This window comes from Oryctolagus cuniculus, chromosome 16 (genome assembly GCF_051225735.1).
Source record: "Oryctolagus cuniculus isolate XC-2025 breed Fujian yellow rabbit chromosome 16, ASM5122573v1, whole genome shotgun sequence".
Lineage (NCBI taxonomy): Eukaryota > Metazoa > Chordata > Mammalia > Lagomorpha > Leporidae > Oryctolagus > Oryctolagus cuniculus.
Genome location: NC_142882.1, coordinates 6,727,493 through 6,755,409, shown reverse-complemented (window position 1 = coordinate 6,755,409; position 27,917 = coordinate 6,727,493). Strand labels below are relative to the sequence as shown.

Here is a 27,917-nt window from a genome sequence, read left to right as displayed (position 1 = left end):
GGAATACTCTTCTAGTTTAGGAGTATAAAAAGTAAAAGTGGAAGAAATACATTCTCAGGGGAGAGTTAGAGAGAAAAGTGCAGTTGGAATTCTATGGAAGGAAGAAGAATGTTGTGGATCAGTGTGGAAGGTGCAGATGTGCAGTACAATCAAGGACACACATAATCCCAGGAGCCCAGAGCCAGAGAAAGCAACAGCTTGGGGAAGGTGGGGAGATCAGACTGCACTCAGTGGCCTGGGCCATGTTTACATAACTGGAGGGAGAGCTTTCAAGAGTCAAACACCTGATAGAAATTGGGAGAATAGAGCCACACATTCTTTCAGAAACATGTTTACAACTTATATTTTAAAAAGCAGAAGGAACAATAATAATATCATCAACAATGGGTATAGCAATTGAACATTCTGCAGAGATAAATGAGCAAAAGGCCTTATCAAAGGTGCTAATCATCAGTAAACTTAGAGTGACCACCTCACATCTGTTCCATTGGCTATAACAGTTTTTGTTCTCAAGGATTTCATTTTGAAAGGCAAAGGGAGAGGGTGAATGTGAGTGAGACAGAGAGAAAAACAGAGAAAATGAGAGAGAGAGAGAGAGAGAGAGAGAGAGAGAGAGAGAGAGAGAGAGTTTTCCATCCCCCAGGTCACTCTCCAAATGGCCACAATGGCTGGAGCTGAGCCAGTTCAAAGTGGGGAGCCAGAGCTTCTTCTGGATTTCCCAGCCAGTTACAGGGGACCAAGCACTTCAGCCAGGTTCCACTGCTTTCTAAGATCATGGTAGAGCTGGATCAGAAATGGAGCAGCCAGTACTGGAACTGGTACATATGGGAGGCTGGCACTAGAGGCAGTGGCTTTACCAGTTATGCCACAGCGTCAGCCACAATAATAGTTTTTGCAAGAAATTTGTATGCCTCAAACAAAAAAGATAAATAACAGAAAAAAGTAAAAAAGTAAAAATTTTTTAAAGTTCAAGGATACCTCTCATGAAATGGAAACCTGCCAGGCTGAAAATGCCACCTTTGCCCCAGTGCTCATTGGCTGCAGGTCTAACTCTTATAGAAGCATCTCAGGTATGGTGTGGGCAGAAACATACACAGCATTGTCTATTCTGTAGACTCCATCACTCATGGTCATGTAAAAATCATGCTGAAGCATCCATTCCAAGGAGGCATTCAGTGGACAGTAATGCAAGATACTGCAGGTTGCCCCCAAAAACTGAACAATGAAAATACATCAGCCAGAATCTAGTGAGGTAAGCATATGCAGGATATCTGGAAGGGTTAGCTATCAAGTTTTCAAAACCAGTGAATGAGTGGAGCGGGAAATGTATCTCACTGGTTGTAAAATCCTACTGGGAGATGGGGACCCAGATTTTCCATGTCATTAAGTGTTCTTATGTTTGAAAGCTCATATCTATTAGAGATTTGTTGGCAAAGAAAAGAATAACCATGTTTGCTGACGATGATCTGAACAGTATTTGATATGGCCAGGCCATTGCTTAATGAGTTTTCTCAGTGACTGAGATCAACCCCACACCACTTCACAGATGCTATTCCTGTTTATCTATAACTCTCAAACCTGACATAAATTGAATACCTTTCAGGTGATCAGAAATGTTCAGTCCCACATGGGCTGGGCTGAAATGAAGCATCTAGGTGACAGTGCAAGGGTCTGAGATGTGTTCTTCAATGCCATCTGCAAGAGAGAATGAAACATGACCATGGTCACACAGGCTCAAAAGAGCAAAAGGTCAGCTACAGGGGGAGAAAAAATAGCACTCAACATAAGAGGACAGCCATAAAATACAATCTCAACCCTGAAATTTGTCAACAATGATTGAAAGTGGTGGAAGACTAGAATATTCTAATTTCCTGACAATCTACCATGGTTTGAGAGCTTTGTAGATCACAACTCTTCTGACACAGTCACCCAGGAAAGTCCCTTTCTCTTTTTCCATTTCCTCTTCTCTACTTCAAACACCACAAATATGGCTACTCCAATCTCTGAGTACTTCCTCTTTAAATTATACCTATGAACAAAGAAAATCTCCATTTTTCAGCTTTCGTGCACCTGAGAAGTTCACCCAAATGAATGTGGGTTTTCGCAGTTTTCCTCTCTTGGAAGCCCCCCTCCATGCCACTCTGGCTGGAGGTCCTTGTTTTTAATAAATACTTTTAAATTTCTTGGCTGTCCGCTTGGAAATTCTTCTTCCACGTGAGGCAAAAAACCAAGGTAGCAATAATTTTTGTGCCACCATTTCCCATAATATTTTTGGTGCCATTACTTGGAGAGCAACTCCAATGTGACTCAGATTGCAACTCTTATGTGATGTGCATCCAAACTTGGATAATCTCACTGGACTGGTGAGCATGCAGAATACAGTCACTTTTTTCATAGTGTCTCTTTCATAGTCACTCTCACTTTCCCTAAAACACTGGGTCCCTGTCAGCCATTTAAAAGTGATTAGTGTGGCTGCAGTTAAGACTCAGGGGTGAGTGCTGGCTAACTAAGGCTAGATCAATCCTCTGGAACTGGAATTCTATCCTTTCAGCCTCCCTCTCTCTTGTGTGGATCAGCCCTTTGTGTGGGACTGGAAGAAGGCCTAGAGATGACTGATGGATTCTGGCTGGGGCTACACGCCAGTGTTTTCAGAAGGTCTCCTGGCTGGGTACCAGGCTCTGAATGCCAGAATAGTGTTGGGCCAAGAAATGCTGTTTCCAGTGGGGAGGCAATCTCCTGCCATTTTGGACTCCTCACAAGCTAGAAAACCAGACACTCCACTCTTCTTGCTTTTTGTCTCAGCTCTGGGAATGTTGGTCTGGCCCAACACATTTTCTTTTCATGGGGATTTGCCCAACACATGACACTGGGAGAAAAGTTTAAAGTAACCTTGAAATTCAGGCCAGGGACACTCTCTGGTGTTTTTCAAGGACTCCCTGACTGGACACCAGATCACAATTGCCCATTCAGATGTTGGCTGAAAATTGCATTCTGTTCTTCCTTCCTGGAGATTATCTGTCGGTGAGACTGGGCACATTCTGAAGTGAGGCCATGGGCTCCCAGCTCCATGCCTCTATGAGTCTTTCTTTTACCCCAGATCTCAACAGATTTCTGTCTCTCTCTCTCTCTCTCTCTCTCTCTCTCTCTCTCTGCTTCTCTAAATGCTTTCTATACCTCTTCAAGTCTCCACAATTTCTAGAAACTCGATTTCTTAGTCTCATTAATAGCTAATTCCTAAATAATTAGTTTGTTAGACCTGGGTTAAGGTCCATCTCATTTGCAGTCAGTCTGTCTCACAATCTAGACTCCCATTAGATACAGTCCTCATGTGGCATAGACAAGTCACAGCATGTCTCTAGTATCCCCCATCTTCCTTTTGCATTCTCTCTTTAGAGTCCCCACTGTCAAATACCTCAGAGTTTTACTGGAGAGAATTATATTCCTACACCTTGCTTCTTTGTGACTTAACCCATGTAGTCACCAATGTAGGTGGTAGCACTCTAGCATACAAACACCTCTGCTAAGGCTTTCACCATGAAAGCTCATTGACAAAATCAAGGCTAATAGATTAGACTCAAGGAGAGGCATACAACTATTATTGTTCCTTATGTATAAGAATAAAGCTGCAGTATATATTTGACAAGGCAGAGGCCCAGTCTAGCACACACGCCAGGAAGGGAATTCATCACTCCATGTGTGTGTGTTTGACAAATATATATCCTAGGCTACAGGTGTGGAAGGCTGAGTGAGAATGGGTGACACATGCTAATCCCACCCTCACCTTTCTCCCTTCCCTGTGGGCTTCAGTGCACATCTAGATGACACAGTCAGTGGGAGTTTTGAGATAGCTCAAACTCAGGAGACCTAGGACCTGAAGTACACTTCTATTTCTATGCCTGTTCCAGCCAGGAGGCAAACTATGTACTTTTATTTCTTTGGCCTGTGAGATAATCAAAAAATGCCTCATCATTTCTATACCACTACTGGGTTTGTTTAACAAATATGTTTTCATAAACTGTTCATGAAAAATAGTTAAATACTACTTAAAGTGACATAGGCTGAAATTTGATATCTTACCTTATTTAAAAATGTTATCTTAATTTAGAGTCTTAACAGGTTATTTTTAAAATGTAAATCCATAGGGAGATTACTGATGCCATAAACAGGAGTGTCAATCGGTAAAGTCAACAACAGGAGTCACTGTGCACTTACTCCTCATGTGGGATCTCTGTCCTTAGTGTGCTGTGCATTGAGACTTAATGCTATAACTAGTACTCAAACAGTATATTTCACTTTGTGTTTCTATGGGGGTGCAAACTGTTGAAATCTTTACTTAATGCATACTAAACTGACCTTCTGTAAAAAAAAAAAAAAGAAATTATCAATTCCCAACTTGACTCTCACTGGGATTAAACATGACAATAGGTCTGATCTGATTTCATCATCATTTAAAAAAATCATCTATTATTTTTCACTTTATGTTTCTGTGTGGGAGCAAACTGTTGAAATCCTTACTTAATGTATACTAAGCTGATCTTCTGTATATTAAGATAATCGAAAATGAATCTTGGTGTGAATGGAAGGGGAGAGGGAGTGGGAAAGGGGAGGATTGTGGGTGGGAGGGACGGTATCTGGGAGAAGCCATTGTAATCCATAAGTCGTACTTTGGAAATTTATATTCATTAAAAAAAAGTTAAAAAAATGTAAATCCAGGAAACTGGAGATGGAAACATCACAAATATAGAAATGTGTGCTTGGTAAGAAAGGTTAAGAAGGAACGAGCTTTGTTATGAGAACAAGAGAATGTATCCATCAGTATGTAAGTACTTAGGGAGGTGTAGTAATAACTGCGGCTAACATGAGGAAGTTGGGAATGAATAACAGCCAATAATTTCCTAGGTGTCATTTATATGCTGTCTTCAACATCAAATCAGAATATTCCTAAAATAGCACAGTTGGGTATTCCAGAAGAACCTTGTGAATCAGAAATAACTGAATTTGGGATGATGTTATTGTACTTTTCTCACTACATATGGACCAGTGTATGAAGTGTCCAGATCATCAGATGCCACCACGGAGTGAGACCAGTGCTTCTACAAATAAAGTGACTTTTCTGTTTTTTGAAGACACCCTTGAGATGACCCTCATCTGCACAGCTCTGTGCTTCTCTGTCCTCACTGCTGTGGTTTTTGGGGTCTTTGTGAAGCACCGAGACACTCCCATAGTCAAGGTCAACAATCATTGTCTCAGCTACAACCTGCTCATCGCCCTCATCTTCTGCTTCCTCTTCTCCTTAGTGTTAATTGGTCATCCCAAAACAACAACCTGTGTCCTCCTGCAGACCACGTTTGGAGTAATGTTTACCATAGCTGTTTCCACCGTCGTGGCCATAAATATCACTGCGGTTCTAGCTTTCAAGGTCACTGCCCCAGGGAGAAGGATGAGACACTGGCTGATATCAGAGGTACCTAACTCCATTATTCCCATCTGCTCCCTGATCTAACTGGCTCTCTGTGCCATCTGGCTTGGGACTTCTCCTCCCTTTATTGACATAGATGCATGCTTAGAGCATGGCCACATCATTCTGGTGTGCAAGAAGGGCTCAGTGAGTGCTTTCTTTTTTTTTTAACTTTTATTTAATGAATATAAATTTCCAAAGTACAGCTTATGGATTATAATGAATTCCCCCCCATAATGTCCCTCCCACCCTCAACCCTCCTCTCTCCCACTCCCTCTCCCCTTCCATTAACATCAAGATTCATTTTCGATTCTCTTTATCTATAGAAGATCAGTTTAGCATACATTAAGTAAAGATTTCAACAGTTTGCTCCCACACAGAAACATAAAGTGAAAAATAATAGATGATTTTTTTAAATGATGATGAAATCAGATCAGACCTATTGTCATGTTTAATCCCAGTGAGAGTCAAGTTAGGAATTGATAATTCCTTTTTTTTTTTTTACAGAAGATCAGTTTAGTATACATTAAGTAGAGATTTCAACAGTTTGCACCCCCATAGAAACACAAAGTGAAATATACTGTTTGAGTACTAGTTATAGCATTAAGTCTCAATGTACAGCACACTGACAGAGATCCTACATGAGGAGTAAGTGCACAGTGACTCCTGTTGTTGACTTTACAAATTGACACTCTTGTTTATGGCCTCAGTAATCCCCCCTTGCTCCAGTCATGAGTTTCCAAGTCTATGGAAGCCACTTGAGTTCTCCGACTCTTATCTTGTTTAGACAAGGTCATAGTCAAAGTGGAGGTTCTTTCCTCCCTTCAGAGAAAGGTACCTCCTTCTTTGAAGACCAGTGCTTTCTACTGTGTCCTGGGCTTCCTGGGTTCCTTAGCCCTGGTGAGCTTCACTGTGGCTTTCCTAGCCAGGAATCTGCCTGACAAGTTCAGTGAAGCCAAGTTCCTGATGTTCAGCATGCTGGTGTTCTGCAGTATCTGGGTGACCTTCCTGCCTGTCTACCACAGCACCAAGGGGAAGGTCATGGTGGCCGTGGAGGTCTTCTCCATCTTGGCCTCTGGTGCAGGGCTCCTGGGCTGCATCTTTGCCCCTAAGTGCTACATTATTCTCCTAAGACCTGAGAAGAATGTTTTGAAAGGATAAGGGATAGGATAGTTTCCAAGGAAACAGATGTTCTCATTTGTAGGTCTTAAGGCAATCACAGTTTTCAATGGTTAGAAACTAAGATTGAAAAACTGATTTTGCACAACCACCAATCTGTTTATGTTTCTATGGTTTTCATTGTCCTGGGTGTTTTGTATAAATTAAATATTGGACTCTGTGGATTTAGATGACCTTTCATTTTTGCATGGTGTTTTCAAGGGGCATCCACATTATTGCAAGTATCTGCATTTTTCATAACAAACTGATAAATCCTTGCTGTAATTTTTTGAGTTTTGTGTCTCCAATTAACTATAGACTGATTTGTGTGCTATTTCCAACTTTGGCTGTTTGGATACAAGCACTGATATGGAAGAGATTTTTGCATATTTTCTAATTTTTGAGTGTACTCTCAGGTGTGGAATGTTTTGGTTATAAATTAATTTTGTGTTGAAGTTGCTAAGGAGATGACAACTGCCTTCCATACCATATGTGCTGTTACTTTCTATCACATTTGAAGATTTCAAATTCCCTACATTATCTACATCACTTGAAAAATTTCTCAATTTATTGTACCCATGTAGTGGATGTAAGGTGGAGGCTCCTTCTGGTGTAGAATGGTTTCTCCATACTTATTGCTGATTAGGATCCTTTGTAATGCCCTCTGGTCATATATTTAACTGTGCAGAAATGTCCATCATATTCTATTCCCATTGGTCATGAATTACTTGTATTTTGTTGTAACTTCTGCCTTTAAATTTTTTTTATTGTTGGTAAGTTACTCAATGTGTTTATATTACAAATTTTAGTTCAGGTATAAAAGTTTCATGAATTTCATATATACAGATTAGGAATGTAGTGATACTTCCCACCTAATCCTCCCTCCTGTCAACATTGTTATGCTTCTTCCCCTCCCTCTCCTATTCCCATTCTTTATTTTTACAAAGAACCCTTTTCTACTTTACTTTGTACCCATGAGATTAACCCTACCATATGTAAAGTGTTCTACACTGGTAGGAAGAAACCAACAGTATTCCTCAAAAATAGAGACAAAGGCTATAAACAAACATGGAATCTCCAATTGTCAATTTCACTCCAATACATTACTTTTTAGGCACTTGTTATGACAGATAGGAGAACACATACAGTACATGTCTTTTCTGATACTGGCTTATTTCTCTAAGTATCATGGTTTCCAGCTGTATCAATGTTATTGCAAAAGACAGTATTCCTTTTTTTCTTTTTACGGCTGATCAATATTCTTAGAGTATAAACCATGGTTTCTTTATCCAGTCATCAGTTGATGGGTATCTGGGTTGATTCCATACTTAGCTATTTTGAATTGATCTTCAATGAACATGGGGGTACAGATGACCCCTTTTCATGCTGATTTCCTTTTGTTCGGGTAAATTCCTAGGAGTCAGCTGACTGGGTCATATGGAAGATATGTTTTCTTTCACAGACATTTCCATACTGTATTCCAAGTGCTGCATCATTTGACATTCCCACCAACTGTGGATTAGGGTACCTTTCTCCCTAGTGCTCTCCAGCAGAGGTTATAAAGTGTGTGCACTCAAGGTGGAAACTTAACATACTGCACCACAGCGCAGCTCCAGTTTCCATTATTCTTAAAAGATAAGTGAAGAAGTACCAGATCAGACTGATTCCAACTACCTTTTGAGAGCCTTTTCCCTAACTGAGGCATCTTAAATTAAATGTCCCCATCATCTCCAGCAGAGTCATCAGTTCCTCATACAATTACTTCTTTCTCCCCAAACCCTCCAACAGTGTCTTCAGCAGCTATAGCCTGAGAAGCACTTGGGTGGGAGGTATCATAACTTTATGTGGCTGTCTCAGAACATAGCAACACTTCCTGAGTCATACTCAGTTGCGTATGAATAGCCATTAGCATGTGTGTCTTCAAATATCCAAGTCAATTGGTATCTGAGTCCTTGAGTTTCAAAACAATTTTGTTGTGTATGTATGTGTGTTTGTAAAGGCAAGATTACTGGAACTGAAATTCTATATTTTTGCATGCAAAAACAAAGTCCTGAGTTAATGTGCCAAATAATATATCTGATTATAATTTCTATCATTCAAAGTTAGATCATATGTTTATACATTATCTGAATAGTATATTCTATGCTGACTTACTTTTCATGAGTTGTCTGTTTTATGATAGGCTTATTTCATTAAAAAAGAAACACATTGGCATTCATTTTTAAATTCAATGTGAAATTGGCCAGTTATCCTTTATTATTTAATAGTAGCCTTAAGGCAAGTGAATCTAAGTATTTATAAAGAGAAAAGGAAACCTACTACAATCCCATTGCTCCTATCTAAATAGTCTTTTTTTTGCATTTTTTAAAAACTTTTATTTAATGAATATAGATTTCCAAAGTATAGCTTATGAATTACATTGGCTCCCCCCACCATGACTTCCCTCCCACCCGCAACCCTCCCCTTTCCTGCTCTCTCTCCCCTTCCATTCATATCAAGATTCATTTTCAATTTTCTATATATAAAGATCAGTTTAGTATACATTAAGTAAAGCTTTCAACAGTTTGCACCCACATAGAAATGCAAAGTGAAATATACTGCTTGAGTACTCGTTATAGCATTAAATCTCAATGTAGAGCACATTAAGGACAGAGACCCTACATGAGGAGTTTGCACCCCCATAGAAACACAAAGTGAAATATATTGTTTGAGTACTCGTTATAGCATTAAATCTCAATGCACAGCACATTAAGGACAGAGATCCTACATGAGGAGTAAGTGCACAGTGACTCTTGTTGTTGACTTTACCAATTGACACTCCTGTTTATGGCATCAGTAATCTCCCTATGCTCCAGTCATGAGTTTCCAAGGCTATGAAAGCCTTTCGAGTTCACCGACTCTTATCTAAATAGTCTTTCAGACTTCCTGTACACACACGTGTTTATTTCTGCATGGCCATCTGATGTTCCCATGGAGATCCTTTCCATTATATTTGGATGTTTCAGTTGACCCAGTCTTGATTTGGAGCTGTCTGCTGCTCTTATGCCCATGTCTCCCTTCCTTTCAGTCAGGGTCAATACCGCCCTCAGGCACTAGAGGGTGCCTGAGGCAGAGCATGGATTTGACCTTGCCTGCAAGAGTGCAGTAAATGCACCTGAAGGGTTACGGGATGGATTTAAGGGCTCCTTCTTGTGGAACCTCTCAGGTCAGCTCTTCAAGAGCGACACCTGAAGTTTGCAAAGATCCACACATCTGCCATAATGAATGCCCCCAAATTGATCTTCAGCCAAAGTCTGGTGCCTCAGCACTGTGCACACTGTTTTCTCATCAGAAGACAGAGGCAGGAATCCTGTGGTGAGTGGGAGACTCTGCCCAATTCTACTTCCTTGTGTTTTTATATATCCCTTCTTCATTTAACACAAATCAAGGTCTTTCAAAGAGTATGATTTGGATTATTTCCCTAAATTTTCTAGATGAGAAAACCCCAGGAAGAAAGATATGGATTGCAAACAGTTGAATGCTTTTGCAGACAAAACAACAGACAAAGGCTAAGAGCCATCCTAAAAGGAAAAGATTTATGTGTATTTCACTATGCATCTGGGGCAACTTAATGTGGAAATCCCAGATAAACTCTGAGACATGAGATGGAAATGAAATCACTCAACATGGGATTATCCTGTGACCAGGAGAAACTCTCATGGTTCTTAAGTGGAGGAAAAGATTGTGATAAGGACACAGGCAACTCACAAGTGAAAAATCATGCAAGAAGCACCTTATAAAGCAACCTCATTAGACACGTGAAGGAAAAATAAACATTGTTGATGACAGCAGAATAAAAGAATATTAAATTTAAAATAACTGCTTTAGCCACTAAACCCCCAACTGTTAGATTTCCCAGTGTCAGAATCTCTTCTTACCACTGATGACCTGTTCGAAGAGATAAAGGATGGAATGATATATCGTATCCACTTGCAAACTCTCAGCAAAAGCCTGTTTGGCAGAGATCATATACAGATTTCCAGAGAAGAGGAGGAGGAGATGAAGAGGACAGAGCAATTAGAGGAAAACTGGAAGAATGACAAAGAAGAGAAAGACTAAATACAGATCAGAAAATATATTTTTGCTTAGAATGGAATTTTCCACTTATCTCACCCAGAAAGCAACATAGATAATAAAGAGATACTTGAAAAGTCAAGTTTACAATTTGTCATGTTGGAAACATATAAAATCCTATGCCCAACAATTGAAAGATACCTCTTCTGGTCAGAACATACGAGCATGTATAAGCCGTCAACATGAAACAGACTGTTTATCATGACTGAATACTCAGGACACTTGAAACACAAAGGGCACCTGTGTTCTAACCTTGGGGAAGTTTTGTGTCAGTGGCTGTAGAAATACACGATGTTTTTCTTGACCTGCAAGTCAATCTGCATGCAAGTCTTGAGTTAAGATTCAGAGAATAAGACCTATTTGCAGTTAGAACTGCTACCAATAGTCATTATTTATATGAACATACTTTTCAGCTTTCCATAGAAAACTAGATGGCAGCCATTCAGCTTCACTAGGTGCAGTGCCTTTTGATCTACAGTACTTGAAGTCCCCCCAGTGATTCTGGCATCTTCTAAATGTTCTGCATTTAAGATTCTCCTTCATTCAGGCGTTGAATTTGAATTAGTTTCCTGATTTGGGGTGGGAGCTAATGCCCAGTTTTGAAAAGGAGGAGGCTTAACAGTTATAAATGCCAAGCCTTGTACTCCACCATTCTCCACACTTAGATATCCTGCCTCTGCTAGCCACATAGCCCTCAGGTGAGTTATTCTTTCCCAAGACCTTGCACAATGCCATGTTCATGATGATGCTGTTAGAGGAGTCATTTAATGATGTGCTAATATAAATAACCATTTTTGTTCCATGATGGAACATGTGCAAAATTCAGCAAGATTGATTTGTATTTAGTTCATTTTGCTTTCCTTTGAAAATCAGTTTCTCTTCCTTGTGGTACATGTAATTTAGACAGAACATTCCAGAGCCTGTTCTGGCATTTGCTACAAATACAAAATCCAAGGACTTGGGAGAGCCATCTGTTGACATAAATGAGAGTAACTAGTGTTCATCCCAATTGACTCGTTGTGTTAGTCATCTAGTTTCCATTTAACAACATACCATGACTTTGTGACTTAACAAAAGGAATTTATTTTTCAGAATTGCTGAGGCTGGTAAGACCAGGATCAATATACATGAGGTTGGTGTTGGTGTTTGTCCAAGACACGTTTCCTGCCTCCACTAAAGATAGTTTTCCTTTCCTCTTCTCACAGTCTTCACCTGTTAGAGAGATGTAACAAACTCTCTCTGCAGTCTCATATTGAAAATTGCAAGAAAGAACTAGGTAAGCCATAAAAAATTGCTATTTCCACCCAAAGACCTCATCAACTATGATCATGCTACAGAGCAGTCTTTCAACCTCCACATATTTGCACAAAACATTCAGTCTCTAGTAGTTCTAGGTTTGGAGTTTATAATAATCATGGTTGGAGACATTTACCAAAGATCCCTAAGGATCCATGTGCCCTTCGTGGCCAGGGAAAGCAGTGGAAGATGGCCCAAGTTTTTGGTCCTTTGCAGCTATTTGGGAGACCTGAAGAAGCCCCTGCCTCCTGTCTTTGGATCAGCTCAGCTCCAGCTGTTGTGATCATTTGGAGAGTGAACCATGGGATGGAAGATACTCTCTCTCTCTCTCTCTCTCTCTCTCTCTCTCTCTCTCTCTCTCTCTTTCTGACTGTATCACTCACATTCACTCTCTCAATCTTCCATTCAAACAAAATCTTCAAAAACAAAAATTATTGTAGCCAATCGAGCAGATGTGAGGTGATATCTCAGTGTGATTTTGAATAGTATTACAAGTTTACTAATGTTTAGCACCCTTGGTAAGGTCTTTGGCTCTTCTATTTGTGCAGCAATGTATGTTCAATTCCTCTATGCAGTTTCGATGATATTTGTACTGTCCCTTCTGTTTTTTTAATTTGTATGTTGGAAACATGTATCTGGAAGGATATGTAGCCATATTCTCCAATTTTCTCTCAGGTGGTTGACTCTTGAAATCTCTCCCTCCAATTACATAACCAGTGGCTCAGGCACTGCAGTCTGATCTCCCCTCCCTCTCCAACACTGTTGCTTTCTCTGGCTCTTGGCTGCTGGGATTTTCTGTGGTGTCCTTGAACATATTGCATGTCTGCAACTTCCACACTGATCCACAGCATTCTTCTTCCTTCCATAGAATTCCCACTGTGGTTTTCTCTCTAACTCTCCCATGAGAATGTGTTTCTTCCACTTTTACTTTTATATCTCCTCCTAGATTATAACAGTATGTCCTTCTTATTCAGCCATCTTGGTCTCTCTTCAGTAATCAGCAGTATTATTCCTAGGTTAGATGGATAATGGTGGAAACAGATTCCTGGTAGATTACAATAAATGGCAACCCTAGCAAAGTGTCATGTTCTGTTGTATTCAGAGGAGCTGCATCAGATTAAGCATGGCTAGAAGATGGATGATGTGGGGATTTTTGTCTGGGACATAATTCAAAATGGTTAAAAATGCCGTATTGTAGACTTTGCATACCAGCATAGCTAATTTGGAGTTACTGAGAATTGATCCAGTGAGTGCTGACATGCCAGCTCACCTCTGCATTGTGGATTTTGTCAGTTTCCCTTACTGCTTGCTATGACATTAATGTTACAATGTACTTATAGCAATTTCTACTTTTGATTTGAAGTGTATTGAGCCTGAGAAGATAGTCCAGGATAGTCCATTGGAGACAGTGTTCTCGATGTGGAATGAGTGAAAGTTCATGTGTGTGTGTGTTCCCTGTACACACAGAGAACTCTGTACCTACCCACTCAAATGTCCACATATTTTTGTTTTTGGAAATTGCTTTGTAGTAACCTACATGATATTGGACTTCAATATAAATTATTAGAAGTCTCAAATAGAAAAAATATTATCAACTTTTATGATGTTGCTAAAGTTCAATTTGACATAAATGTATGATCTCAGATTCCATATAAGTTTATGCAATTAGAATATATATTTCCCTGAAATAAGTCTGGAGTTCTAAAATTGAAGCATTCATCACAATCTATAAAATGTCAAATGCAGCATTAAGGATATAGAAGATGAAAATGTTAAATATGAAGGAAACATTTAAGCAAAAATATTGAATATATCTGGATGCCAATTTTTTAAAATTCATCCATAACTGTTTCATAACACACATTTTCCATGGATTTCCTGAAGCCTCCTCATTGCATGGAGTTCATCCTCTCCATTCCCAATCTCTTTTCAGTGAATCAAGTGCGTTCAGATTGACTCTATTTTTATTTCCTACACATTAGAGAGAACAGTGGATGCTTGTTCTCTGATTTAGATTTATTTCTCTTGTATAACTGAATAGAAAACAAGCTTCATCAATGTATCAGTAATAAGTTTAACTCGTCAAGAAATTATATTTTCATTTTTAGGCAAGTCACTGAATTCTGTTCGGTATTTTGTTCCTATACTGCATCTCACTTTGCATGTACCCCTAATCAAAATCTCCCTAATGGCATCAGAGCAGTGGCTAAGCAATGAAAAATGTGTTTGCCTTAAAATATTAGGCACCACATTTACAGTAATTTGAGTTTAGAAAACTTTTGAGTAGAAAAATAGAGTTCTCATATATGTCCTCTCTACCCCCCTTATTAGATTTACTCCATTGGCAATACCTCACACAGGTATACAAGCACAAATGATTAGTCAGTGTTGATCCTCATTATTGCCTATAGGACATGGTATCCATTTTGTTCACTCTTGTGTTGTGCAGTCTGTGGTTTGGCAAAGGATTAATAGTACCTAGCTGCACTGATGGTGTCCTACATAAGCATCCTGAAAGTCACTTGCATTCAAGAAGTACAGGTGTCTGCAGGCATGATCCTGACCTTGGTGTTTGTGGTGGTGGGAATAAAGAGGTGACTTCCAGCTGGTATTCTCTGCCTAGAGTTAAAAGCTATAAATAAGTACTCAAATAATCCCAGGTTCTCATGAGAGTATCAACCAAGGTTGTAGGTGCAAAAACAGATCATCATGGGATTACCTTGGTTAACAGCAACATGGAAGTTTTTTATGTTTTACAACTAAAGATGAAGTGATTAGAAATGCAGAATGGACATATCTGAATTCAGGCTGATTACTGGTTGCACAGTGATTGAAAACCACATGTCCTAGTGGGTATCTCTGTAAACAGGATTGGTTTGGGGTCCATGTGCTATCAAAGTGATTTGTGGCTGCCCAGAACACTGGTTGAGGGAGGCTGCCCTGTTGCACTTTGAGTCATTGTAGTGTGTGACACTGGAGATTTCTGGTCTGAAAGCTTACTGAAAGCCTCACCTGATGCCTCCCTTCATGCCCTCTGATGCAATCCCGGTACATAATTGCCAAAAGTTCATGGAGTGGTTTATTGACAAAGCCCTTGGACCAAATATAACTAACAGGTGTTATGCCCTTGAGTCTTGTATCCATGGACTTGGAGGAAATCCTGGCACCTGGGTGAAGAGGATGATTCACAAACATGTTTTTCTTCTTGTGTTTTCCACCAGGACAGAAGACCTGAACTGCAGAGCCTCAGGGCAGAAAAGTATCAGATTCCCCCATGGATGAGTGGACAGCTGGTGGAAAGAGGTCAGATGGAGCAGTATTAAAGTGGCTTGTTTCAAGCAATCACACATACACACACACACACACACACACATACACACACACACACACTGTGTATCCACCTGCATGACCCTGCATGTTCCACTGCTCTTGTATCATAGGGTTTTTCACAGATGTTTCCTTTGATTTTTCTGTTGCTCTTTCTGCAGCTGTTTCCCCTTGAGACTTCTCAGGATAGTACCGACTGCTATTCCAAGATGGAACAGAGATTTTACAAGGATGGAGATATTGAGATTGCTGCTTTTTTGCACATTTACACATATGAGGTTCCCATAATCATGAAGAGCTTCAGCAAATATCGCAAATTCAGATGGTAAGTTCTCCTTGCCATAATCATTTTCCATTTATTTACTTATTAGCTACTTGTTATTGGGTCTGCAATTCTATAGGCAAATATGTTCTGTATCCCTGCCCTGTCCATCTTCTGTCCCTCCTAAAAACTGCTGGTAATTGATTTGGGGCATGAAGCAGACATTTCTTTCTGCATGGCACCATGGATGGTTCAGGAAATGTTATCTCATCAGAGAGGGAACCAGAATCTGGTCGGTATCCTCCTATCCTTCCCTGTCTGCTTTCATCAGCTCAGGGGCCTATTGTGCCTCAGTAGCAGATTCTTACAGATTCCATGCACTGAAATGAATGAACTGAGTTACATGAGCTCTTCCACATGTGCTCACACTCTTTTCTGCTACGTACTAGATTTGGGGCCATGAGAACACTTCATTTCTTCTACAGTTGTAAAGGAGAAAAGATTCAAAAAGTTTTTTTCTATATAAAAGTAATCTCAGGGCAACAGCTTTGCACAAAAATAATAATTATATTTTACTGATGAATATACCCATAAGAATTTCAATGGTTGTAATCTAATACATTTACAGTGTTTCTCTGATTCTGCCTCTTCTGGGCAAAATAGATTTCTTAAGGGGGATTATTCTGTTTCTGCCCCTCTTAAAGATACTTTGTTTGTAGCTAAATATAAATGTTTCATATACATGTATAGCATATATAAATTTCATGCCTACAGAATATAGTATCTTGTAGGAGAGTGGAATTGTTTGCTTCAAACCTGTTTATGAATGTGCCAATTTTCTAATTGGTTTCTACTGTAAGGCTACAGGAAGTAGGTTGCAGCTGCATAGAACTTTGATAGAAGGTAGGTATTAGGACATAGATCATTTCAGTATCATTAAAGCCAATGGATTTGAGAAGTATAGTTGGTGCCACCAAGGTGATGCAACTGATGAAGTATTTTAGGCATTTATCCAAAGATCTCTGCAGAAAATATCTAATGGATACTAGCTTGGTAGAACAATATTACTCACTTCACATTGATTTTTATAAATTCACCTAATTTGATATGTGCACATGGCATCAAATTCATGAAATATTTATTCATTAGTAGTAGTATTCTCCATGGTTATGTATGCAGCACATCATTTAAGTGTACCCTTAATGACGGAGACCAGGAGATAGTGAATTTCCAGTAGTAGGAAAAGAGGCTATGAATAGAGCTCAAGATCCTCCAAGATGTATGCCATGCAAACTGGAGATCATAATCAAATCTTAATAAACCCAGGGAAAATATCTGTGTTGATGATTCTTGGAAAAATAAGAAATACTGAACTGTCAATAGATTTAGGTGCTATACCTTCCAATGTTAGATTCACCAACTTTAGAATATACAACAGTTACTGATAAACTGTTTTTAGAGATAAAGAACACAGCATAAAGGAGATAAACTCTTACAAATTCCAGTGTGTCCAAGAGCCGTCTAGGCATTTTGGTACAAGGCAGCAGCTTGAGAAAGAAATGAGAGGATGTGGAACAATGGAAGTGTCATAGTAATGAGCAGAGAAACAGATATATGAAATACAAAACTGAATTTTATTTGATTCATAGTAATGATTTTCAAATTTCCTCATTCTACAAAGTATGAATGACGTATTTGGATAACAAATATGTATAGAAACTATATATACATAAAACACTATATATATATATATATATATATAGCTACTGTATGCATGGTTATAGTATACCTATACATAAATATATAGAGAGAATATGTATATAATATGCATACATATATACATACTATGTTACAGCAAGAACCAAGAACTGAAAAACTGCCACTTCCTCTGGAGCACACAGTGACCCTTAACAAGCAGTGTGCATGACCTAGTCTATTCATGAGGAATTAACACACAGGACATCAGAAATAAATACAAGGGGCTCCTCATTTGCATTCTTAGTGAAATGTCAGATCCTAGAAAGTAGAAATGCATCATTTTCTTTGCATGGAAGACTATTTATATTCAAAATTGTAGGAAAACTTGAGTGAAGAAGGCCTGTTTGGAGTAAATACTGATATCACTCATAATGAAAAGTAGAAATTCATCGTTTCCTTCACATGGAAGGCTATTTATATTCAATATTGTAAGAAAACTTGAGTGAAGAAGGCCTGTTTGGAGTAAATACTGATACCACTCATAGTGATTTACTTTAACATATGTTTAGTGTTCTAAATGCATGACTGGCTTAATTGAAAACCATCAGGTGCCTCATAGCCCAGTGATTCATGTTCACCTAGGGAGTGTTTCCAGCTTCTCTAAAGTGCTCCTCCCTTTTCACTATTTCCCTTCTTTCAAGCTCTGAATTCAATTTTATTTTCTTGGCTTGTGATGCTGGTTGATGGGTAAGTTTAATGGGGAAGAGATTTTTCAGGATCAATTACAGTCTCCCATCTACCATTATCAGTGCTCTGACATCATCCTTCTTTTCAATCACATAGCCTTCAAGTGAGTTACTCTCTTCCCATTACAACCTGCAGCCTTATGATTGTATGACTGCTATTTCAAGAAGCACTTAATGATGTGGTAAGATGAAGAATCATTGTAGTTTGTGGATGTAGGAAACATTTAGAAGCAGTATTAAAGATGATGTGACTTTCCTTGTCATGCTTACTTTGAGAACTGGAGTGTACTTCTAGGTGTGCATGAAATTTAGAGAGGGCATTCCAGAACCTGTTGTAGTATTTACTTTATATATCAAATGCAAACACTTAGAAGAGGTAGCTGTTGCCAGCAATGATTAAAATTGGTGAGGTATGCATCCAAAAATAAGATCATGTTCTTTGGCTGCATGGACAACCATGTGATAACATGCCCAAGACATTATGATGTAAAAGCAGATCTTATTTTTCAGAATCATTTAGGCTTGGAAACCAGTAAAAGTTGGTAGCAGCTTTGGTTCTGGTGAGGACATGTGTCCTACAAATACAACAGTTCACACTCTGTACTCAGCAAATCTACATGTACGGATTAGAACATATGAATGTTTAGCCATGACCAATCCATCTGTCAGAGTAATCACAGAATTGATGATAATTTGGATTGGAGGCTTTTCCCTTAAAGATCCTTGTGTATTTCATGCAGGTTTCAGTCCAAAAACTACCAGTATGCTCTGGCCTTGGTTTTCGCTATTGAGGAGATCAACAAAAACCCCCATCTTTTACCCAACATGACCTTGGGATTTGGTCTCTATAATGTCATGCACAGTCATATGACTGTGATGGAGAACCCCTTCATCTGGCTTGCGGGACTGGAAAAGCACGTTCCTAATTACACATGTAGGAAACAGAGCAAGTCTGTTGCTGTAATTTCAGAAAGCAGCACTGCTGTCCAAATGGGTACCCTGCTGGAACTCTACAAAATTCCACAGGTGAGTGTGTAAATGAAATATCCTAAAAACTGACACTTCCAATATCTGCTTAACTTTTTCAGGAATAATATTTTACACTACAACAATAACCTTACACAGATTTCTTGCCTTTTCTCTTAGCTGACTCTTGGGCCTTTTGAACCTCTTCTGAGTGACAGTGGTCAGTTCCCTTCCCTCTATCAGATGGCACCCAAAGACACTTCTCTGGCCCATGGCATGGTCTCCTTGATGCTCCATTTTGGGTGGACCTGGGTGGGTTTGGCCATATCAGACCTCCCAAAAGGTATTAAGTTTATGACTGATTTGAAAGTAGAGTTGCAGAAGAATGGCATCTGTGTAGACTTTGTGGAATTGATCCCAGCCACTGCAGAGTCACAAATTTCATACCAAAATAGTGCTCAAATTCAGATCCTAAAATCATCAACAAATGTGGTGATTCTTTTCTGTGTCACAGAGTCACTCATAGGCACCAGCTTTCATTCATGGAGGGAGTTAATGATGTGGAAAGTCTGGGTCACCACCTCACAATGGGATTTTGCCAGTTCTGAGAAACCTTTCCTGCTCCACTCATTCCATGGGACCCTCATTTTTTTCAGACCACCATAGTGAGATCTCTGGTTTCAAAAACTTTCTTTGGACAGCTAATCCTTCCAAGTACCCAGAAGACTCTATCCTCTCAAGATTCTGGTCACTGGCTTTTAATTGCTCAGTTACTGGGGCATCCTGTAAAACTTTGCAGAACTGTCCACTGAATGCCTCCTTGGAATCATTGCCTCCACATCGTTTTGATATGACCATGAGTGATGGGAGTTACAACATATACAATGCTGTGTATGCTGTGGCCCACAGCGTACATGAGATGCTTCTACAAGAGGTAGAAATGCAGCAAGTGAACAATGGGACAAAGGTGGCATTTTCTCCCTGGCAGGTAACTTGGTTTCCATTGTTGATATGTACTCCTGAAGTGATCCCCTTAAGAGCTTCTGCAGGTGTTCAATCCAAGTAGCTTGGGAACCTTTCTCCAAAACACAAGATAAAAATGAGCCTCTGCCTGTAATTTGTCATTAGCAAAAGGGCTCCAAGGAAAAGTGGGAAGGTAATTTGGATAAGCATCAATGCTGTGACTTAAAAATATTCTCCAATTCTATCAATTTAATATTGACATGTGAAATACCTAGACTGTGTTATTCCATTTTCAACTTCAGAGGTACGGTAATTATTTTCAGGTCCAAATGTTGCTGAGGATGTTCATCTACAATGAACATAAGGGATCTCATATAATTTGCACAGTTCTTTATTCTAGTAACTCTATTACAGATAGTTGTGCTAGGTACACTGAGAAAATGAGTGTTGGTAGCTTGGACTGCACTGTTGGAAATGGTCTGAATCTCACAGCTAGATATTTTTGACTCCCCTTGTTTTTGTAGAAAAATGAGTGAAATCATACTTACCTTGATGTAGTTCTCATTAGTTTTATTTTTTTTTTTTACTTCAATTCATTGAGTGGCCTTAAACAGGTTCTATTGTTTATTTGTGATTATAGACAAAGAGAGACTTTCTCTAACCTGGGTTTGGTGAGTTATCACTTGGGCAGTCTTCATGAGAATATGATGCATTTTTTCAGTTGCACACATTTCTGAAGAATCTCCAGTTTACCAATCCAGCTGGTGACCTAGTGAATTTGAATCACAAGAGAAATTTGGAAGCTGAATACGACATTCTCAACTTTTGGAATTTTCCATATGGTTTTGGACGTAAGGTTAAAGTAGGACGGTTTTCCCCATATGTTTCACAGAGTGAACAGTTGTCTCTCTCTGAGAATTTGATAGAGTGGGCCACAGGAATTACAGAGGTAAGTTGGACTGATCATAAGGTTCATATGACACATTGTTACACCCCAACTGCTAAGGGAGTATGTGCAGGATGGCTTATTAAAAAGACACTTAGAGACATTAAACCACTCCACTTCCAACCCAAATACTTTCTTATGTTTTTAGTGTCTGAGGATGGACAGTACACACACATTTTCCACCACATCTTTTGAATCTATTTAAGAAAATCAAATTGAATGTTGTCATTGTGTCAGAAACAGGTGTTTACAGTTTAAGTGAATAAGTTTGTAGGACTTGAAAACCCTCTACTTGGAACTTAAGTAATAGTCTGAACTATGACCAACACTCATCTGATTTTTCTCAGACTCCATGCTCGGTATGCAGTGTGAGTTGCAGCCCTGGATTCAGGAAAACCCCTCTTGAGGGAAAGCCTGCCTGTTGTTTTGATTGCATACCTTGTCCTGAGAATGAGATTTCCAATCAGACAGGTAAGTCAGTGCCTGCCTCTTGGAGAAGTTACCACCTGTTTCTTAAATTGTCAACTTATCCATGCAAAGAAAAAGAGGAGGAATATGACTGCTGAGAACAGTCTTCCCCCCTTCAGGTAGAAATTAATCCCTATAATCAATAATAATCCACAGAAGGGTAAAACTTTCCACAATACACTCTCTGTATTATTTTTGAAAGCATATAAAAGACTGAATGTCTCTGAAATGCTGACCATGTTGGAGTTCAGGATGATATGCATATGGTAAAAAATGAATAGAGATCAAGATTGGGTAATATTCACCCCATAAAACAGTGTGGCATTTCTATGATTTATTCCATGAATCAGAGCTATGCTATCACATGTATCATAAAGATTTTCCAGTTTTTGCTTGTGTTGTATGAGTAGTTATTTGTACCATATATTTAGTATCATTCTAATTTTTTGAAACTTATTATTGATATTGAAGGGTTCTGGCAACAGAGTATAGTCCATGGAGGTAGTGTGATGTATGTGCTCATTCAGTGTAGGAAAACTCATATCTGAGTTCTTTGTGCTTGTATAAGTAAAAATGCTGTCACCAAATTCAAGTGTAGCATGCTTGGAGTGAGAAAGTGCAACTCTAAACAAACTGTGTGTTATATGAAAAACTATCTTAGAAATCATACAGCATATCATCCTGAGGATAATACACATCGAATATCATAAATGGGGCTAAACTAGCCTTTGACAAAAGTCATTGCTGCTCAAAATATAAATCTTCAAGAACCTTCTTATGCTTACATGTGTACACACATTTATAAAATTCATATCAAAAGAACACAAGCTAACATATACAGTAATAAGTATGCATAGTGGACCTGGCACTGTGGCACAGTGGGTTTAAGCCCTGGCCTGGAGCACGAGCATCCCATATGGGTGCCTGTTCTAGTTCCAGCTGCTCCTCTTCTGATCAAGCTCTCTGCTGTGGCCTGGGATAGCAGTAGAAGATGGCCCATGTCTTTGGGTCAATGCACACACATGAGAGACTCTGAAGAATCTCCTGTCTTCAGGTCAGCACAGCTCTGGCTGCTGCAGCCATCTGGGGAGTGAACCAGCAGATGGAAGACCTCACTCTGTCTCTAACTCTCTCTGTAACTCTGTCTTTAAAAAATAAGTATGCATACCAAGGTAGGTCAATGACTGCAAATTCAGCACAAGCCCTTGAAGGTAAAATGTGGACATTATAAGGAAACTGAAGTAAGTAAACATTGGAAAAATTTAAAGTTTGTGATCATAAGCAAGAAAGATTTATGGATATCAGCACGATGGAACAGTGTGAACAATAAGATTACTGTGTGTTTGTGTGTGTGTATGTGTGTCTATACACAAAGAGAACTGTATATGTCTATTTAAATATAAAATACTAATATTAGAGCTTATTAATAATTTAATTCTGATACATTGAAAAATATAGAATAAATTCAGATATTTCCAGATAGAAATATTATGAAATATGTTGAGCAATATTTGAAAAATCCAAATATCCTCACAGTTATTAAAATAATTCCCAATACTTGAATTGTGATAAACAATTTTCATATGAACTCCTTTCTCAACTCCTATAGAGAAAAGGAAAATATAAAATTCGGTTTCTTCTATGGGAACGTCTCAAGTTGATGGATAAAATGCTGCCAGATATTTCAGCCGAATGAAATTGTAAGACACTGTTTTTGAAATAAATTCATACATTTGAAATCTCAAACAATGTAAATCCAACAGTATTTTTTAAATAGGCTACATCTTGCCCAAAGAGTTTCATAAACTCTAATTCAGTTTATAGTACATAAAAAATGTAAAAATAATTAGCATAACTGAAGAAAAATAGGTAATAAAATCTAAGTGATCTATGAATTGTAAACAAAGAACAAAACCACTCAAACATGACAAAAAGTAGGATTAGCTTTCAATCCTAAAGTGAATTTTAGAATGCTAAAAAACATGGAACTTACAGCTGAAGATTGGATACAAAGTTGATGAAAGAATGCAACTTATACAGAAAATTACCCAGGAGGTTCGGCTCCATGCATATTGTCAAAAAAGAATGACATTCAACTTACTGAAAAGGAAGATATAAAAGTGGCATCATTTAAAGTGATATTGGGATGGTGTATTGAAATCAGTGAATCGGTAATTGAATTAAGTAGTGTTGGTATACCAAATTGGACAAAGCAGTTACTTTTCCTTACCAATTCTGGAAAACAAAGCTACAAAAGATGGCACATGTAATGTCTAAAAAGTATGAACTATCCAAAAGAAAGACTAACTAAATATTGAAAGAAACCTGCAAGTTGAGACATCAGTCTTCAATGGAACAATATATTGAACATAAGAGGATACAGACAGGGCTGGAGAGAAAATTCATGTTTAAGGATAAAAAGACAGGAAAGTGGAAATATGCAAGTAAGTTTCAAACTGATCTACAGACTGACTTTGATTACAGGCAGCATCCTAGTGTGTTCTTTGATGAAAACGTTCAAGGGTGGCAACTAATCCAGCTGGTATCAAGTGTACAGCTCTTTTGTGTTTCTCTAGAACCTGACCATTTGCCTTGTAATGTGGTTTGTCAATCAGTGCTTTCCCCTATCATGACATAATCCAGATTTTACCTTAAAGAGATATGTTTTAGTGAGATTGCTAGGTGATTTCTGTGCAACCCAAATTCACAAAGTATATCTCCCAGTCCATGATATTAAGAATGGGAACCTAGGGCCGGTGCAGTGGTATAGTAGGTTAAGCCTCTGGCAGGGATGGTAGCATCCCAGTTGGTCAGCAGTTTCAGTCCCAGCTGCTTCACTTCCAATGCAGCTCTCTCCTGATGCTTGGGAAAGCAGCAGAAGACGGCCCAAGTTTCAGAGCTCACACCAATACAGGAAGCCCAGAAGACGCTCCCAGTTGCTGGCTTCAAAACATACAAGGTCCAGCTATTAATGTCTTTTGGGTGTAAGATCTCTCCCCTCCTCTTTTTACCTCTTTCTCTTTCTCCCTGTCTCTTTCTACCTGTCCCCCTCTCCTTCTTTCTCTCTCTCTCTCCATTCTGCTTCTCCTCCTCTTTCTGAAACTCTGACTTTCATGTAAATTATAAATAAATGAGTACTCATTAAAACAAAGATTGCAACCATTGGGTGGTTGAATAGGCCATGAGAGTACAGAGGAAATAACACCATTAAAAGAAGGGCTCGTTTCAGGCATGGAAAGCCATGACTCTGCAGCAAAAAATAGACTACATGGAGGATCTCTTGAGACCTCTGTTGAAAGGAAAGGTCATCAAAAAGGGATGTACTCTTCTCTGAAGAGAGGAGAGAGCAACCACTTTGCATATGGCCCTGTCGAAATACTGATGGAGCCTCTGGTCACAAAAGGCTTTCATAGCCTTGGCAGGTCATGGCAAGAGCCTCGGGTGATCACTGACATCATGCATACATAAACATGTTAATTGTTAAAGTAACAACAGAGGTCACTGTTTACTTAGTCCCCATGTAGGACCTCTGTCCCTAATGAGTTGTACTATGAGAATCAACTGCAAAATTTGTCCCCAAACTGTGCCCTATATGTGGTCTGTGTGTGTGGATACAAACTGTTGAAATCTATGCTTAACATGGAGTTGGTCCTCTGTATTTAAAATCAAACTAAAAATGAACCATAATGAAGAAGGAGATGGTAGAGGAAGAGGAAGAAGGAGGTGTGATGGGAGTTGGGGTGGGAGGGTGGGTATAGGGAAAAGAACCCCTATATTCCTAAAGGTGAATGTATGAAAAATGCAATCATTAAATAAAAACTTAAAAACTGAGGGCTGCTGCTTGCTCTTGTCAAAATGAGCATGCATCAGAATGTGCCCTGTATGAGGGCAGAGTAGCCCTCACCACACATGCAAACCTCTGGCACCTTGATCATCAGTTCCCAATCCAAAGTAATAATGAAGAATGAATTTGTCTTGTTAAAATAACACAGGCTAAGGTATGTTTTTAAAGCACCATGAATAGGTTCAAAGAGTAGCCCTTAGGGCTTGGTTAGGAGAAAAAGAGAATGTACTCATCATTATGAAAGGTACTTAGAAAGACAAAGTGTTAACTCTGGCTAACATGAGGAAGATGGACATAAATAATTGCCAGTAATTTTATATGTCATTTTTATATTCTGTTTTTCACATTAAATAAGGACTATTTGCCTAAACTAGCTATGTTGGGTATTCTAGAATGTACTTGTGAATCAGGAATAACTGAACTTGGGATGATGTTATTGTACATTTCTCACCAGATATGGACCAATGTGTGAACTGTCCAGATCTTCAGTATGCCAACACAGAGCGAGACCAGTGCTTCTACAAAAAAGTGACTTTTTTGTCTTTTGAAGAGCCCCTGGGGATGACCCTGGTCTGCACAGCTCTGTGCTTCTCTGTCCTCACCGCTGTGGTTCTTGGGGTCTTTGTGAAGCACTGAGACACTCCCATAGTCAAGGCCAACAATCGTTGTTTCAGCTACATCCTGCTCATTGCCCTCATCTTCTGCTTCCTCTGCTCCTTATTGCTCATTGGTCGTCCCAACACAACAACCTGTGTCCTCCAGCAGACCACATTTGGAGTGGTGTTCACCGTGGCTGTTTCCACCATCCTGGCCAAAACTATCACTGTGCTTCTGGCCTTCAAGTTCACTGCCCCAGGGGGAAGGATGAGACACTGACTGCTATCAGGGGTACCTAACTCCATTATTCCCATCTGCTCCCTGATCCAACTGGTTCTCTGTGCCATCTGGCTTGGGACTTCTCCTCCCTTTATTGACACAGATGCCTACTCTGAGCATGGCCACATCATCCTGGTGTGCAACAAGGGCTCAGTCACTGCCTTCTACTGTGTCCTGGGCTTCCTGGGTTCCTTGGCCTTGGCAAGCTTCACTGTGGCTTTCCTAGCCAGGAATCTGCCTGACAAGTTCAATGAAGCCAAGTTCCTGACATTCAGCATGCTGGTGTTCTGCAGTGTCTGGGTGACCTTCCTGCCTGTCTACCACAACACCAAGGGGAAGGTCATGGTGGCTGTGGAGGTCTTCTCCATCTTGTCCTCTGGTGCAGGTCTCCTAGGCTGCATCTTTGTCCCCAAGTGCTACATTATTCTCCTAAGACCTGAGAAGAATGCTTTGAAAGGATTAAGAGACATAATAGTTTCCAAGGAAACAAATGTTCTCAGGTTTAGCTCTTAATGCTCTCACAGTTTTCAGTTGTTAGAGACTAAGATTTACAAAACCAATTTGCATTGTGATGTTATAAAATAACTTGCAGAATGTAACCTTCTTATGAACAGTTTATGCTTCCCTTAAAATGTTTTTGTTCTGATGCACCAATTCACAGAAAAGAAAGGGAGAGTTTTAGCAACCTTCCATCTGGTGATAGATACTGAATATATCTGCTGTGGCCCAGTGCTGGTTCATCCAAAGCAAGATCATTTCAGTTGTCCATTGGAGTGTCAGCATATTAGGCCATCTTCTACTGCTTTTTCTGGATCATTAACAGGGAGCTGGATTCCAAGTGGAACAGCCAGGATTTGAACTGTCACCCACATGTGATGTCATAGTTACAAGTGGTGGTTATATCCACTACACCCTCATGCTGATCGCAATCCTCCTTTCTTCAAAAATAATACTGTGTATAAATTTCTTAGCCTGTGTTTCATGTTCACAAACACAAACTAATCTCAGATCAAGGCTCTCCTTGAAGCTTTTTATTTCGGTGTTTTCATTGTCACCTGGTGGACATTGCATTATTCATATTTTAATAAAATGAGTTACATGTTTGCTGTTTTTTAAGATTTATTCATTTATTTGAAAGAGTTTACATAGACAGAGGAGAGGCAGAAGGAGAGAGGTCTCCCATCTATTCAGTTCACTTCCCTGTTAGCCACATTGGACAGAGCTGCACTGATCTGAAGCCAGGAGCCAGGGGTTCCTGGTGCAGGGTCCTAGAGACTTGGGCCATTTTCTGCTGCTTTGCCAGGCCATAGCAGAGAGCTGGATGAGAAATGGAGCACCAGGTCTCGAACCGGCCCCCATATGGCATGCCGGATCTTCAGGCCAGGGTGCTAACCTGCAGTGTCACAGTGTCTGCCCCTGTTTGCTGTTTTTATTCATTCATTAGTGTGTTTATTCATTCATTATTCATTTACTATTAAAGTTGGCTTTATAATATATTTGGAGTATTTCAGTGGAAATATTAGACATGTTAAATCATTTTAATGTGTATAATGCATTTTCCTGGAACTCCTTAATGTTATACCATTTTGTATGCATTTGAAATGATGTGATAATCATACACCAAGTTTTCATTATACATAGAAGTGATTATGCAGACTTCTTTTCCATCTGCTCATTTCTGTTCATTATTGATTTGGCTTTAGATTTACTTTTGCCAATACCAGAAAAAAGAAAGTGATTTTACATCTCGACCTGAAAATAATTCAAAAGAAAGTAACAATTTTAAACTGATCTAA

At 39.2% G+C, this 27,917-nt stretch overlaps 1 pseudogene; it reads left to right on the top strand.

The window, feature by feature from the left end:
• Positions 1 to 383: 383 nt before the first annotated feature.
• On the top strand, positions 384 to 26,634 carry LOC100347108 (vomeronasal type-2 receptor 116-like; annotated as a pseudogene).
• Positions 26,635 to 27,917: the final 1,283 nt, after the last annotated feature.